Here is a 16,434-nt window from a genome sequence, read left to right as displayed (position 1 = left end):
ACTGGGGCTATTCTAGTAATTGTTTTGGATGGAGAGCTTTGGAGAAGTCCTAAATAAAGCTAATTTTTTTGGCAGATTAACCATTTATTTGCTGGTCCTTCTAATTGCATTTTGATTACGTGTCTTTTACATGAGTTTACATGAGTTATTGTGTTATTACAATAAACATATGAAATTTAGATATTAGAAATCTGCTTTGTTCTTTGCCAAACAAAGAAAAGGCAGGATAATGATGACAAATCTAATCCTACCTAGAGTACTGTGTCCAGTTCTGGGCCCCCAACATGAGAAGGACATGGAGCTGTGGGAGGGAGTCCAGAGGATGGCCATGAAGATGATCTGGGGGCTGGAGCACTTCTCCTATGAAAACAGGCCAAGAGAGTTGTGGTTGTTGAGCCTGGAGAGAGAAGGCTCCAAGGCAGCCTCATAATGGCTCCCTGAAGAGGCCTACAGAAAAGCTGAGGAGGGACATTTACAATGGCATGTAGTGATAGGAGGTGAGGTAAGGATTTCAAACTGGAAAAGGGTAGATATATATCAGATGTCAGGAAGAAATTTGTTAGTCTGCAGGTGGTGAGACACTGGCATAGGTTGCCCAGGGAAGTTGTGGCTGCCCTGGAAGTGTTGAAGGGCAGGTTGGATGGGGCTTTGAGCAACCTGGTCTAGTGGAAGGTGTCTCTGCCCATGCAACGCTGTTGGAACTACATGACCTTTACGGTTGATGTGAACTCAAACTATTCTATGATTCCATGATGCTCTACTCCTATAATTCCAAGCTTCTCGATTTCTGTGGCTATGCATCTCTCCTACTTTCCCCTGTAGTTGAAGGGTTATGTTTTTGATGAACAGTCCGACCAACCACATGTATTGAAGGACTGGAAGGAATTTCCATTTGGTGTCTTTGCTTATTTTTTTTAACCTTAGTTAATGGATTATCAGGTATAGTTGGTTTAATAGCTAAAGTAAATGTAATCTTCAGTAATGCCTAGTGTTGGTTATTGTATTACCACTGTGGCTAGAGTGGATGAAAGTGAAAACAACGAAGTCTTGTGCCTGTAAAACTAGTGAGATCCTGAGGATTTATCAGAATAGAACTCATTATTTGGTTATCTTCATGGGTGAAGATTCAGAGGCTGAGCTGAATGTTACAACTGACCCTTGGAGAACCTGTCTGAAATGGAAAGGGTTCAACAAAGAGGTTGTATTTACCTCAAAATATACTTCTTAAAATAGTGAAACTGCATTCTGCCACTTTTAAATTAAATACTCATCTGGAAGGTGAAATTTATAAAACTCAAGAGTTTTTTTCAATTACTTAATTTACACTTCAATTGTTATGAACTGAATTATTTAAATATGTTCCTTTATGGATTTAAAATTACAGAATTGTATGATGATGAGACAATTTATATGTTTCTTGGTTACAAGTTAGAATTCTGGTACTGTACTTACCATATTTTAGTTTGCTCCAGTATGAATTTATCTGTATATTAATCAGATACTTCTTCCAGAATAGGTTTGCTTCTTGACTGCACCTGTACTTAAAATATCAGATACGTAATTTTTCATTTAATGCCTAATAATATTCTTGGATCTTGGGAACTTTAATGTAACATTTTTAAAAAGAAGAGCAATAAGTTTATTGCTCTCCAACTTTGTAGAAAAAAAATCAGTGTGCTTTTTAAATTTCCTTTTAAACATTATTCCAGCTATATTTGCTCAAATTTGTTGTTGCTTATCCTTATAGTTACATAAGTTTTATGCATGTTTACAGAGAAGACAAGAAGGCTTCTTCTGCAGCTTTAAGAAGAAAACTTGCTCTGAAGCACTGAGTCTATTATAGATGCTGTTTGTTGAGCTAGACAGTAATCAGCATTAATGTTAGTTCCATCTTTTATAAGATTACATACACATTCATGAATTCTAAGACATGTCAGAAATAATACAGCATAGTTGCAGGTATAAATTATGTGGTCCGAAACAATCCTCAGTATTATTTCATTGTCTTGATGAAACAAAAAAATATTAAAAAATTTACAGAAGTGTCTCATTAAGCAAAGATCATTATTTGGAGCAATCAGGACAGTTGAAAATAACCTAACAGTGCAGTCTGTCAAATACATGATCTTAAACTCTGGTTGTTTCATTTGGCATTTAATCCATAGAATGTGGCTTATATTAGCCCCATTACTATTGCTGTTTTATCATATGTAAGTCAGCCATTTGTAGTGTTACCTGTTTTAGATAATTACAAAAATTAATACTTTTTGAATAAATGCTGTTTCTTCTTATATTAGTTAATTGTTTATAGGGAAAACACAATTTTCAATGGAGAGCAGTTGGTTGGACCAAATCTTGAGAGAGGAAAAGTGAACAATGGAGGCATGTTTTCATTAGATTAGAAATATTATTCCTTGGAACTCAAGGTGCAAATTATGCTTCACCATAATGTTCTTTTCAAACACACAAGATAAAATTTACATATCTAAATTGGATCAGCTTGAATGGGTTTTCCTGCTGTCTCATCCCCTCAGCTGCAATCTTTCTGAAATGGCCTGCAGGTGGATCCAAGTAGTAGTTTAAATCTATTTTTAAGAGCATCTCTAAAATAAATATTTTTCTTTTAGTTTTATATTAATTTCTTGCAGTGAACATCAGCAAAAATTCTCCTATGCCTCATCCGAGTATAACCTACATTATAATAGGATATTTAAATTTAATTTTGTCTACACTGGATGTAAGATTAACAATTTCAACTGTCTCAATAAAATCACAGTTGTTTCATAGTGCCAAAATAGTATTAGCCTTTGTTTGTTTGATTTTTGTTTTTGTTGGTTTATTTTTTGGGGGGTGGGGGCATTTTGATGACACATCCTAGAAGCATGTTTAATGTCTTTCTGGTCACTGTGAAAAATTTTGCCATCTACAGGAGGTTGGGGGAAGACCCTGCAAACAAACTTCCTTTCCACAAACTTCGTTCTTATACCTTTGATAATATTTTATTACATTCAGCTTGATGGAAGTGTATAGATTTTTTCCCCCATTATATTCTTAATACAGTTTTCAAAAGTATGATTCTACTTCATCCATCATCAATTTAATTTTGTGTTCATTTGGTAACATGGCATCTTCTGACTTAACAAGGAGAAGGAGCAAAATACTCTAAGTCTTGAGAACAACAGGGCTACCATTCACAGATAATGTTTTAATTCCTGCAAAATAGAGTTACGAAGTTCTGAGGAGAGTTTTTTTAGTGTCTCTGCATAGCTATACTTTGATGTATGTATAAAAGTGTAGCATTGTCTCAGAGTATAATGGTTTCTCTATGTGACTAAAAAAACTAGGTATGGATGACCTCAAGTTTATACCAGTTCAGCTGTGTTTTACTAGCTATTAATGTATTTCAATAGTGCAAAATTTTCATGTAAGAGTAAGGAGCAAAGGAACTGCTCGCGCCCCGTTTAATAATCAAACCGGAGCGGTGAAGCGTTTGGCACCAACGGAGCTTCCCAAGCCCCTGTCCAAGGTGCTGAGCAGTAGAACCGGTGAGAGCCGGTGTTGCACCTGCTGCTGTGGTGGACTCAGGGTGGTTGACCTGTCGTCTTCTGTGTTTTGTTGATTGCCTTTTTTAAAAATTATTTTTATTTGGGATTTTGGGGGGTTAGGTGTGTTTTTTTGGTTGATTTTGTTGTGGGTTTGGCTATTTTATTATTTTTGTTAGTTTATGTGTGGTTTTTTTGTTGGCTTTTTTGGTTGTTGTTGTTGGGGATTTTTATGTTCTGCTGGTTTGGGTTTTTTTACCTTCCCATCTGGTATATGTAGAATGTTAGTGTGTTATAAAAAAGTGAAATTTGGTGTGGTATTTGTATGTGGGGATGTTTAAAAATCAATGTTAGCAACGATTTATCAGTTTAATTTCTGGCATTAACTCAGACTGTTGTTTCTGTTCCTTTTATCTAGAAGACTTGAAAGCTCTATTAAGTTCCCTACATAGCTGTCATTTATGTATTGATGGAGTTTGTTTCTCTTGTTCTTGCCAAAGTAATAAAAAATTTTATTACAATAAGCTAGGATTACTTCTGCATCCCATAATGATACTCTTACGTATGATTCAGAAAACTTTTTTTAATGATAAAATATTAAAATTACATGTTTTTTGATGATCACAGTAACTGTCTTCTTCCATCTGAATGATATTTAAGGAGGTGTGATTGGACTGAAGCCTACCCTTTTTTGTTACCAGAGCAAGAGATTAATAATACTACTTCTGCAAAACCACCTTAAGTATAATGGGACATGGAGGTATTACAGTGGTTGTTCATTCACTGTAGGATTAGTTCTCTTGCTTTGGGAATACAGTAAGGTCTAAATGTTACTTTTATTATGGAGACCATAAAATGCCAACATTGTGGGAGAATATTCTGCCTTTGTCGTGATGAGGAGAGGGGGATTTGAACACTAGACATTACGGTGCTGTTGTGCTCACTTGATTAGTGGATCAAGTAAGGAAGGATGGGCTATGTCAGGTAAAGCTCCTCTCACACCTAAACACACACACAGACACCTTGAAAGTTAACTGACACGTGCCACAGGTAGCACTGTAGTGATTTCGCACAGCTGAGGTGGGGTGTGGGGAGAATGCAGCACTCTCTTAGACCAGCCCCAGCATCAGGCTTTGAGCCATGGGTCAGTGGCAACCCACCTTCTGCAAAGGTGTTGGACCTCTGTGTAACCAGTGCTCCCCCAGTGTCTGTTAGCGTGTGTAGTAAAGTTAGCCAGACAGGCACAAACTGCCACTCCAGTCACCCCACAATGGTATTGAGGAGCACTTTTGCAGACCTGTCAGGTGCTCTTCTCCTCACACTTGTTGATTCATGGCCTGTAGTACTGAGGTTCATAACTTTTTAACATAATTGCACATTTCCGGAGGCCACATCAAGGGTACTATGTTGTAATTCTGAAAACAGATAGCTAGAATAGTTTAATGTGAGGGAGCAACTGTTCAGCTTCATTAATGATACCTACACAAATTAAGATACTATGTTTGCCAAACTATAGGTGTGGTATTTGGCTTTTTATGGAAAGTCTTAGGAAAAAAATAATCATAGTTTGCAAGGAAATTCCATATTATTGCTTTTCTGGTTAACCCTTACTCTTTTAAACTGCATGTTTGAATCCATGAATGTGGATTGTTAGTTCATTAGGGAAACCAGGGTACCAAAAAGTGAATTAAAAATTAAATAGTTGCTTTTCTGAAAGATAAGAAATACCTCAAAAGTTTACCAATAATCTTTTTTAAAAAGCAGTGTGTTTGCTTTGCAAAGAAGTGATTTGTTCAGCTATAATGAAACTAATTATTCTCAACACACCCTAGCTATGTCAAATTGCAAAACAAACATCAGTCTTTGTATGTTGTAGGAATTAAAACACCATCAGTTGAGTTAATGAAGAGCATACAAAGAATATGATCTCATATTTGCAGTGCAGTTAAAGTGAAAGCCATTTAAAGAGCTGTTGCAAAAATCAGAGTTTAGGGGGAAAACAAACAATAAAACAAATGCTTACTATCTATTTTAATTACTTTCTGCTTAGAGGTATGCATTAAGTTTATTTATTATTTGATTTTAAATTCTTTCTTTTAATGCTTTAAGAATACAGTGGCTAATGGTCCATTCTGAAATCAAATAAAGACAATAATCTGCATTCCATTATACAAAGCCAAAGAAACTCATTTGGGATTGTTTCATTATTCTACCATCTGAAGATCACTATTTGAAATTGCAGGTTAACATAACAATAGGAACGTGAAAGAAAATATGAAACAGAAGAGAGAGAAAATTCTTGCACTTTTTTCAAATGGGGAAAAAATGAGGCTGGGTTTCTGAATTATGTTCTGAAGATGTGAATGCAATAAAATGGCATTCCCTATACATATTTTAGTTAATTTTCTTTTGTAGAAATGCCTACAGAGTAAGCATCACAAAAATTCCTTGCTGTAACAGATTATTTCCTTTAAACTTTCCTAATTCTTGGTGAATATAAGAAGCTCTGTCCTGACTAAGGACAATAGCAGTTTTCTTTTTGCATAAATATAAGAGATAGGAAGATTGTTTTTCCTCTTCTCCTCCAAAGATCCAAAACACATGGTTCTTCTCTTTGTCAAAACTAGAAAACCTAGAAAACTTATGACACCAAGTCAGAAGTGTTTACTGTATCAGCTGTTGGGAACTCTCAGTGCACTTCACCAGTCCCTTCAGAACTGAAAATTAAATCTTAGGAGCTTAAAAGAAGTCCTGCCTAAGTGCCTGTGCCCAAATCAATAATAATTTTTTTAGAGATAACTGTAGTCAAATAACTCAATATGGTTAAGTTTTACATTAAAAAAATTGTGATTCACAAGGTTGGCAATCAAGCATGTATTTTGTTAGCTGCCAGTCAACCAGTTATTGATCAAGAGAAGGGATTTGGTGTAGGCATATGCTTGTTTAAAGTGTTTGACATAATGAAGGGAGTTCTTTTCTGAATTCTATCAGAGTAATACTTTGCTATGGCAACCTGTAACTTTAAAGGAGATTAATGTATTGAATTGTACTGTATTTGAGCTCAAGTCAAGTATGAAATGCCCTGATATTCAGCAAATTGCAGTATTTAGGATGTATTTGAAGACCATAGAATATTTAAAATCCTCATTTAGATGTGTGCATCCTTTAGATGAGTGCTAGGGTAAGATATGGGCAAAATTCTGTATTTATGATGGTTATGACTATATACCTGTATTAGGATGGAAGAACTGAAGTGATCTGGGGATTTAACATGCAATTATCCTTCAAGATCTCCAAAGGAGTATGGTTTTCTAGTAGATTTGGGAGTAAGCAGAATACATTTTTTGTTTTCTTCATCTTTCTTCATGTAAAATTCTGAACTGTTTGGTTTTGCAGTTGCTAAAAAAAATTACGCCAAATAGCTTTTGCAAACATTGAAAATACCTCCTAGAGTCAGTATGTGTGATGGAGACTTTAATGTTGGCATGTAGGTAGAAATATCTGCAGGCAATGGATGGAGTTGGGCCTAGTGGTGAGAGTATTTTAGCCACAAATTACAAAAATTGCCATTTTCCTTTCTTTATGTGGGATATCTCAGAAGAATAAGCTTCTACTCAGGCACTGATAGATCAGCCAGACAATTAAGTTAGGTGTGTTGTATCTGTATTTATATATGGGTGTTAGGAGAATTTACCCTAACATAAGTTGTGTTGATATATTGTTTATAAAAGTACTAACTTACATAGTTAAAAAGCATTAAGACAAAGAATCATAAATTATTTTTAACCTATTGGTACATCTAGGAAACTGGTTCTTCTGTAAGGTTTGACTTCTTTGTCTTGCTTTATGCATCACATGCCTTTTGTTGCACTGATAAAATATGTTCCCCTCTTTACCTGAACTCAGGTTGTTATTTTACCTGTCATTCAAACATTGCTGTTGTGGCTTAATTATTTAGCACTTCCCACCTGACTTCATCTGTGCAGAATAATTTCCTTGTCCCAGGGAAATCTTGCTTCACCCACCTAGCTGGAAGGTAACTACTGAACTCAGTACTTATCTAGAGACAACTGCTTTGCAGGTTTCTGTGGTATTTCAATAATGGTGCAATCACTGAGAAAACATCTTCTTTTTCTGATCTCCTCCATACTGTTTCTTCTCTAAGCAGTTTGTTAAAGTTAGTTGTCCTATATTCTGCAGAGAATATGTAGACACAACTGTCATTTATTTAAACCAAAGTTAGTTTTGAGTCTCATGGGAAAAACTTATAGAAGTACAAGAGCTGCCACTAGCAGTTAATTGGAAAGCTTTTACTCTCATTTTCAGTTATGCAAATAAAATAATGATTGGAGAAAACTGGCAATAACATCTTTTGTCACCATAGGGAGGAACAATGGTGCCAATTTAATGAATTTTTTTCCTGTCTTGAAAGTGTCACATCACCTTAAGCTTGGTTTGATTCCCTTAGTGAAGGTCTAATTTTAGTGCTAATACTGATAATTTAGAGAAGATTTTTCCAGCAGCACACAGGATGTGTTAAGTGCTTTGTGATCTGTATGCAGGAACTGTGATGTCACCTATCTCAGTGCATAGATTTGGCTACTGGCTTTCTTTTTTTCCACAGAAATACTGGTGCAATGGAGGGCAGGGTAGGATGGTGCTGCAACAGCAAGGTAGGAGGAAAAGTCAGTACTTAGAAGAATGGGAGGTTTTGTTAACACAGCACAGCGTTTTGGAAGTAGTTATCCATGTAGTTTGAAATTATATCATGCTTTCATTACTATGGGCTTAGAATTAATTAATTTTGTTACCTTCCTTATTTAGATTTAGTTTTTACATTGTATTTTGCTATAGAGTTGACTTCAATGACAGTGGCCTGTAATTCTCAATGGGGAGATTGGTAAGTAGGAACAGATTTCCCTTTCCTCCCTCAGTTAAAGCACCTACCATATAATGGAAAAATGACAGACAGAACACACTTGTGAATATTTCATATAAAATTACAGAGAAAAGGATATTTTTTTTCATATATTATCTTCTGTGCTGTAACTTTAATTATAGCCCAAGATTCTGCAAGATCTGATTATTAATAACATAACATAGTTCTATATTAGGGCTTGGTTAGTTAACAAAAGGCAGTTGAACCTTGATCATTAATTTAATATAGTTTAAATCTCACCTCATCTTACCCCATGTCAAAATGGTGTAAGATCCTTTAATCAGTTTATTGAAGTTATACTCCTCTTGTTTATTGATCTGCTGAAGTCAGCAGAAAACACACAGCTGCACTTTTAGCCAACTAAGACTCTTAAGAAGTTAACAAATCATTAAAAGCTATTCCTAACTATATTGTGTTTGTCACTACTACAGAGTCTATCCATTTCTGGAAACCATTAAATATATTGGTTAAGTTAAAAAACCCCAGTGAAACAACAATTCACTAAAGAAAGCAGCTTTGCTTAATTTTCTTATTAATTTGTATTACTTAACTAATTTGAGAATTAGTTACAGAAACAGAATGTTTGAGTGATTTATGGCTTGAAAAAGAAGACCAACATTTCCCTCCTTGAAAATGGAAATTGGCTTGTCAGACATTGAGATGAAGAATGATCAATCAATAGGATTTTAATAGGGAGAAGGTTTAAAATTGACTGAAGTTGGCTTTTGTTTAAAGGTGATTTGGTGTCTGCAAATTACTAAGCTCTCCCCAGAGAGGATTTTCAAAGCCAATAATGGGCACTGATTTTCTTTGTTCCATTCTTTCTGTTCCCATTGCAAGGGATTTCAGTACTTACCTCTCCATTGTGTCTTTGAAATCTCCCTGCCTGCTTTTCAGGTCCTGTGAGTTATTCTACTTATTTGCATTTACAGCTCTCAGTATTAACTGTTATTTTTCTCCAGTGAGCATGTTTTCTAGACAAACGCATTTATTTTCATCATGTTCATGTTAAGCATTAGGGCTAGCTGTTTCCCCTTTTAGGAACCTAAATTCCAAAAGCATATGCACAGGTTGAAAGAACAGAGTTGACTTAGAAAGTCCCATTAGTCTTTTGGTTTCCTGTTGGAAATTTCAAATAATGGGCTTGGTAATAGGAAACTGGTTCTCCTGACAATTACAGTCACCTTGGTTAATTTACTTCCTCCATTGGTGAAGTCTTTATTGAGCTTTGTGAATGTAAGGTAACAAGTTAGATTAAGAAAGCTCCATTCTTTGTGCAGGCCTAATCACACAGATATACCAACTGTAGATCCATGCCGAATTTGTTAAAAGCGTAAACAGTAAATAGGACACCCACAAAAATTCTGGTTGTCACTACTTCTTGACAGTATTTTTCCCACTTAGTTTTCTTATCCTGATTCCAGTCTCTTTTCTTAACTCTTCTGATAATTTACTCTTTCCAAATCTTTCTATCCCAGTGACTAAGAGGCTAGATTTATGTTTTAGTTTCCCTTCTGTACCATCTTAGGTTTTTTCCCCTTTATTACTCTGTGAGTGCATACTGGTACTACAGTTTCAGAAGAGGTTCTAATTGTGTACAGACTTCTTTTCAGAGGTTACATTAAGAACTCACTGATCATTCCCAACAGAAGCAAAGTTCAAGTTTCTTCCCCAAAGTACAGGTTACCAAAGCTTAGGAGAAAAAATCACCTCTTTTCTCATGCACATGTACTTTTTTCCCCTTTTTTATTAACACAAGAAAGTAATGACTGTCCCTCTTCTTTATTGTCTTTGGCTTTGTCTAGATCACAATTTTAGTCAATAACCAGGTGACAGATGCTCTCTCTTATCTCCCCCACTACCCTCTCAGGGGAAGATAAAAAGGGGAATAAGGGAGACAGACTTTGAGGTTGGGAAAAAAAAAAAAAAAGGTTTAGTGGAGTACCAATAATAATAATGGTGAATTGCAAAGATATGCAAATATGTAAATATGGAACCTGTGCTGACCAGAAAAGTCTCAAACTGAACTCAGAAGCAGACTGGGGTGCCTGAGTCCATGGTCCCAGTGACAGTCCACAACAGTCTTGGAGTAGCTGAGCCAGGCAATCTCTCTTGATGAAAAATACTCTTCTCCAAAAAGAAAACAGGATGCAGGAGCTGCAGCAGAAGGCACAATAGCAAAAAGAAATAGATCCCAGATTAGCATAACTATAGAAAATTTTTATCCTGGTTCTCTCAAACCAGGATAATTTATAAAGCTACTATGAACATGCAAAATTGGCACTTTTAAGAAACTGAAAAGTGTAATTGGGAGAGTCAGAGTAGTGATGCAGACCTCACTACAAATGCTAACTATAATGACTGTTTTACTTGTGAATTTTGGGCATGATTAGAATTATGCTGTACATATTATCTCTGCAAGAGAAATTTCAAATACAAGGACTTACTCTATCCTCCTCTGAATATGTGAATGTGCTCAAATTCTCTGAGCTGGCTGGTGTATCAATGCTGTTTACTTTCCAATGAAAAATGCTTATTGTATTTTCCTTCTAAGCAGCAAGTTCCACCAGAGGAAATAAATGGATCTCTGAAGTGATGAGAAAAAGATTTAGAACTCGAATTCTCACTAGAGATGATGCTTCCTGATAGGGAGCTTTCACCGACACTTTATGCAACCACTTCTGATCTTTGGAAAGGTTTTGCTTCATGCAGTCAGCTTTGAAGCCAACGTAATCTGGGCAGAAAGAATAAAGTTCATTCACAGGGCTTAAAGCCAGAAGGTAGAATTAGCTGATTTAATCTGATTTTCCGCAGTTCTTGGGGCACTACATTTTACAAAGGCATGGATCTATTTAGTCAAGTAACCATTCCTTAGTTAAATGAATCATCAAATCAATGTTTCTAGCATATTTCTAAAAACTAACATTTTTCTGAAAGACCAAACAGTTAGCTTGATCCAAAGCTAAGTGGCATCCTTGATAAATTAATTGATTTATTACTTGAATTCCTCTTGCTTTATCTTTCAACAATCAATTCGTGATGTACCTCCTGGTTGTACATTAGTCTGCCTTTCTTAGAAAGAAATGGAAGAATTGCTAGGAAAACTACTAGATTTCAACTAAATTAAAATAAAAAAAAAACCAAACAAAAAACCACCACATCACACACCCTCCCTCCCAATGTAATCTAACAAAAGCCCTCAAAAAAGAATAAATTTGTCCAAGAATTACTACCTTACCTTAATAAAAGCAAAACATTTGTAAAGTCAGAACTAGATGACTGAATGTTTGCTGCTCATGCATTTATCTTTATTCATATTCCAAAAGTAACTTTTTCTGCATGCAAAAATTTTTTATGTAATTGAGAAATACTGGCATTTAAATACACATAACTAACATATTCTAGTGACTTTGTACATTTACTGCTTTCTTACTTCTTTCCTCACAGCTCACATCAGTCTTAAAGTTCCTGATTTGTCTTCCAAATCCAGGATCCATAAGAATGAAATACATTTAACAAAAATTAAAAGTTTGAGAAGAGGATGTGACATTATATCTCTCCTTGAAAGGGTAAAATCAAGTTCTCTTACTTGCCATGAGAGTGGGAGAAATCCATGAATAGCATTATTATGATGTGGTCGAGAGTGACACCCAGAGGCCATATGTTTAGGATCCTTAAAAATTATTTTTCAGCTGCACGTTTTGAACAGAACATTTAATTTTGGGCTTTCAGAATGGAGCTGCCGTATTTTGAGAGACAAATTATATTGCAACATATGAATGTTGTTGATTTTTTTTTTTTTTTCTGATTTATTAATGTTTGGATTATTTTTTGTGGCTTCCTCTGGCTGGGCTCTCTCTAGCACTGATACAAAGAAAGACAGTAGACTATTGCTGAGTGTGGTGAGGAGTGCTTAGTGCTCTGCAGCAAAGCCTAAAAGAGACCTATACAGCTTCTTCCAGACTGAAGCTCTCAATATCTAATAAATTTGTTCTAAGTTCCATCTCAAGAGAATCTTTATGATACACTTGTATCTGTTCTAAAATACCTGCAGGAAAGTCAAGCTCTAACAAAATGCAGAGCTAGAAGTTTTGGCCCATGAGTTCATATGAAGAAATAAAGAGAAAAGAAGCTTCTTTTAGCTGTTACATGCATTATTTAGATCATGGATCTTGCAAAGAAATATACATGTAAAGGAATATATCATACCTTCCTAAATTCTTGTCTAAAAGTTAGGAATGCAAACATACAAGGTATATATCTAAGGGCATCCTAATATGGTGACTGAACCAGCTTAGTATGTTACTAATTTAGAGTGCTGCTTCAGAAATATGTAGGTCTTTATTATCCAATGGATATTGGCTGTAATAAAGCCATTTTAAGTCAAGAGCTCTTTTCAAGGAGATAGTTGACTTATTAATCTTTAACAGCACTTTTAATTTTCATACCTAAATGAAGGGGGAAAGTCTGGATATAAATAAAAATGAGCAGAGTTCAGATGAGGAGGATTTTGAACTTTCTACACAAGGAAAAAACATTTTTCATTCTTTAGAATTTAGGTGATTTTTGTGGTATTCTAGTACTCACAACACAGATCATTTAGTGAGGTGCAGTTTTAGAATTTGTAAAACATCTATAGATCTAGCAAAGTGGACTGATACTCCATTAAAAATTTCTGGCTTAACCAGACTGAAACTGAAGGTGGACAAAAGCTATGCTGGACACACCTCTTCACTGGGTAGTGTTGACTTGAGAGCAAATATACCTTATATATATGTTGTACTCTCTACACAGTCTTTGCCTTTATGTAGAAATACAATGTATTCCAGATAGAAGAAGGTCTTTAAAGTTTGTAATATATTTTCCTAGAAAATTCAAAAGGTACTAACTTGTCAATCACTTCTGCATGCAGTTTACAGACTCCACATAGTTGCTGTGCCTCAAATAAATATGTCTGAATAGAAGTCTACTGAGACTTGTATGTTGGTGCTCCAAGGTACAACACTGACAATACTATGTTAGTGATACAGACACTTAATGTTGATTGTAGTTTTGTTTCTGTGCTTTGTCTAGAGGTTTAATCTCAGAAGTAGTTAAACATTTATTTGGGAATGTCTAAGCTGTAAACAACTGATAAATTATGATCATAGGTATGAATTAGAAAATGGGTTGCCAGCATGGGCTGGAAATCAGAGTTGCACTGTTAACTGGGAGGGAGGTCATGCGTTCACTGTAGCAAATAGGAAGAGGGTAAGAGCATATTGGATACACTGGGGTGGAAAAGGCTGACAGCAGCTCTCTAGGTAAGCCATGCTGATAGCAACTGAAGCTTACAGTCAGGATATATTGCCTCTGGTGTCTGAAGTCTAATTCCTGCAGTTATGTTGGTGTGGGTGGCTCTGTCTGCAGGCATCAGCCTACTTTTTGGTCTGTGGTTTTACTGGCTTTTTCCTGCTCTGATTAATAGATGAGTGTATGTATTGCAAAAGTGATCTGGTGTTTGCCAAAAACAACTCTTCAGGATTTCTTGTTTTTGCCAGACACACAAATACATTTGCATAATAAGTATTCCCCCCATTCTGTCTCTGTGACATATTTCTGAACTGATTTAAATGCATCATAGCAAAAAAAAAAAAAAAAAAAAAAAAAAAAGTGGAATTATTCTTTCATAGTTTAATGATTTAAAAAAAAAGTACAACCATAAAAACTAGCATAAAATTATTTTATTTTTGTATCTATTTTAGTGAAGTTTTTAAAGTATGTAGTCCTATAGTTACATAAATATAAGAAACTATTTGAGTGCTTGTGTATGTGTACTCACCCTCTCTCATAAAATTGCTTTGTTCTGCTGTCAAAAGCCCCTTTGATTCATTGTGCCAACTACATGGATGATCTGTTCCCTGATGATGTTTCCGGGTGATCACGTACAAAATATTTTCAGAGGCTTTCTTTGTACATTCATAAAAACTGTAGGTAGAATCTGTTGTATTTAATAGCTTTGAAAAGGGTGCTTTTCCCTCTAGTCACTCTATAAACTTGACTTTCCCCCTCATGCATAGCTCCAGCTAAAAAGGCAACACTTTTACTGTTAATTTTTCAAAGGAATGAATGAGTTATGTATATTTTTATTTAACAATAGAAGTCTAGCCATTGCCAGAGATTTCCTGATGATTTTAAAGCTGTTTTTAAGCCCTTAAAATCTGAAAATATTTTCCATAAATTATGAAGCTCACATTATTTTTATTAGGTCAAATATTCTCAGGTCCTTTTATGTAGCATGTAAAATAATGTGCATGTGACTTAGTCCCAAGTTTAAATGTGAAGTTGCTATAATTACATAATATAAGAGAACATTTTGATTAAAAGTAGTATTTTGGCCACTTAAACAAAGCAAAGGCCGAAGGCATTTTCAGGCTTCCTATACAGTGTAATTTAGCAGAAGTGAATAAAATGTATTTCCAGAAAGTCTTTTAGTGAGGGTACAAGTTCTGCATCAGGATGCTATAAATTTGTTAAGATCATGGCTCTCTGTGTATCTCTTATCAACCTATAATCTCCTGATTGTTGCCTGTTTTTCAACAGCTGAGGAACAGTAATCCACACTTGCTTATCTCTCTTAATCACAGCCTCACGGTGCTAGAGCTCCCTGAGCCTTTAATTCCCTCTTAGAGGCGTAACAGAGTGGAAAGTAAACAAAGACGAATTTGCAACCTTCAACATTGCTAATTTGCTCTGATGTCAGAATATTTAAACAGGCAAGGACTTGGGAATTATTTGATCATGGCTGATCTTAATCTAATGCATGTGAAAAGGCTGAGTCTGGGAAGGTTGTGCAAAATGACAGGCATCCCAAGAGAGGTTGACTGAAGGTTTCTTCTTTAAACAACAATAGCTCCATCATTTTCAAACTCTGGGTCCTGTGCTCCTACTGTGTGTTTTTGTAGCTGTTTGAATTTTTAATGAAACTTTTAAAATCCAACAGTAGTTTCCTTGGAAATTCGTCATTTGCTTCCCGGTTTATAGGTGTCCAAAACCCTGATCTTAGGCTATTTATTGTGTATGTTCACTGGATAGTGGGTGAGAGAGATAAAGATCCCTATTTAAAAAAGCTTTGTCTCTCTCCATGTTTTTGTATCATCATGACAGCCTAATGTATCCTGAATACTTTCATATGTAAAACTCAGTGTATGTTTTAAAAATGACTTATAACTTGATCTTCTAATTAGTTTAAATTACACTGTTGACATTTATACGTGTATATATGTATGCATTCTTGCTGGATGGGAAAGGATGTTATCTTGCATTATATATTACAGGCACACTTCATCTGCCATGGAGGTGATGTGCTTACACATACATACACGTTATCATACCATATATTAATGTCCCCACAGCAGATAGCTGCATGTTATTGTCTGAAACAAATTCAACACATATGCAAGGCAAGTTAGCAATTTTTTTTTTCTTAATTTTCTTGCATTTCCCTTAATAAAGTCTTAATTGCCTATTTGATGCACGTATAATCACTTATTATTGTTGTTTACAAAACGGTTAATGCAGCATCACATTGTTATCAGGACAAATGCCTGATGCTTTCTTAATTAAAATATATCGTTCTGGTTATATCTGTTCTGCTTGTATGACTTGTGTATTTGAAGCATGTCTGATGATGATTTCTTTTCTTCTCAGTATATATCATTTGGGATATTCCAGGGAGAGATGTGTCTGGGAAGCCAGCCTTTTGCAGTGACTCTCTGCGTCGAGATTACAGCACTGGGCTATTTGTGTTTCTCCTCATCCCTGTTTCTCTGTCTCTCACTCTCTCCAGCTGGTGTAAATGACTGCTGCTGCCTCCCAGAGCAAGATAACCTGCTCAGTCAGCTGGAGCCCCCTGTGGACAGCTGTCTCGCTTTTAGCTGATGGAAAACTGCCACTAACCGCTGAATGGAAGAG

The sequence above is a fragment of the Chaetura pelagica genome, unplaced genomic scaffold (genome assembly GCF_000747805.2).
Source record: "Chaetura pelagica isolate M959 unplaced genomic scaffold, ChaPel_1.0 scaffold12, whole genome shotgun sequence".
Lineage (NCBI taxonomy): Eukaryota > Metazoa > Chordata > Aves > Apodiformes > Apodidae > Chaetura > Chaetura pelagica.
The sequence above is the reverse complement of the archived record's forward strand: the minus strand, read 5'-3'. Positions refer to the sequence as shown.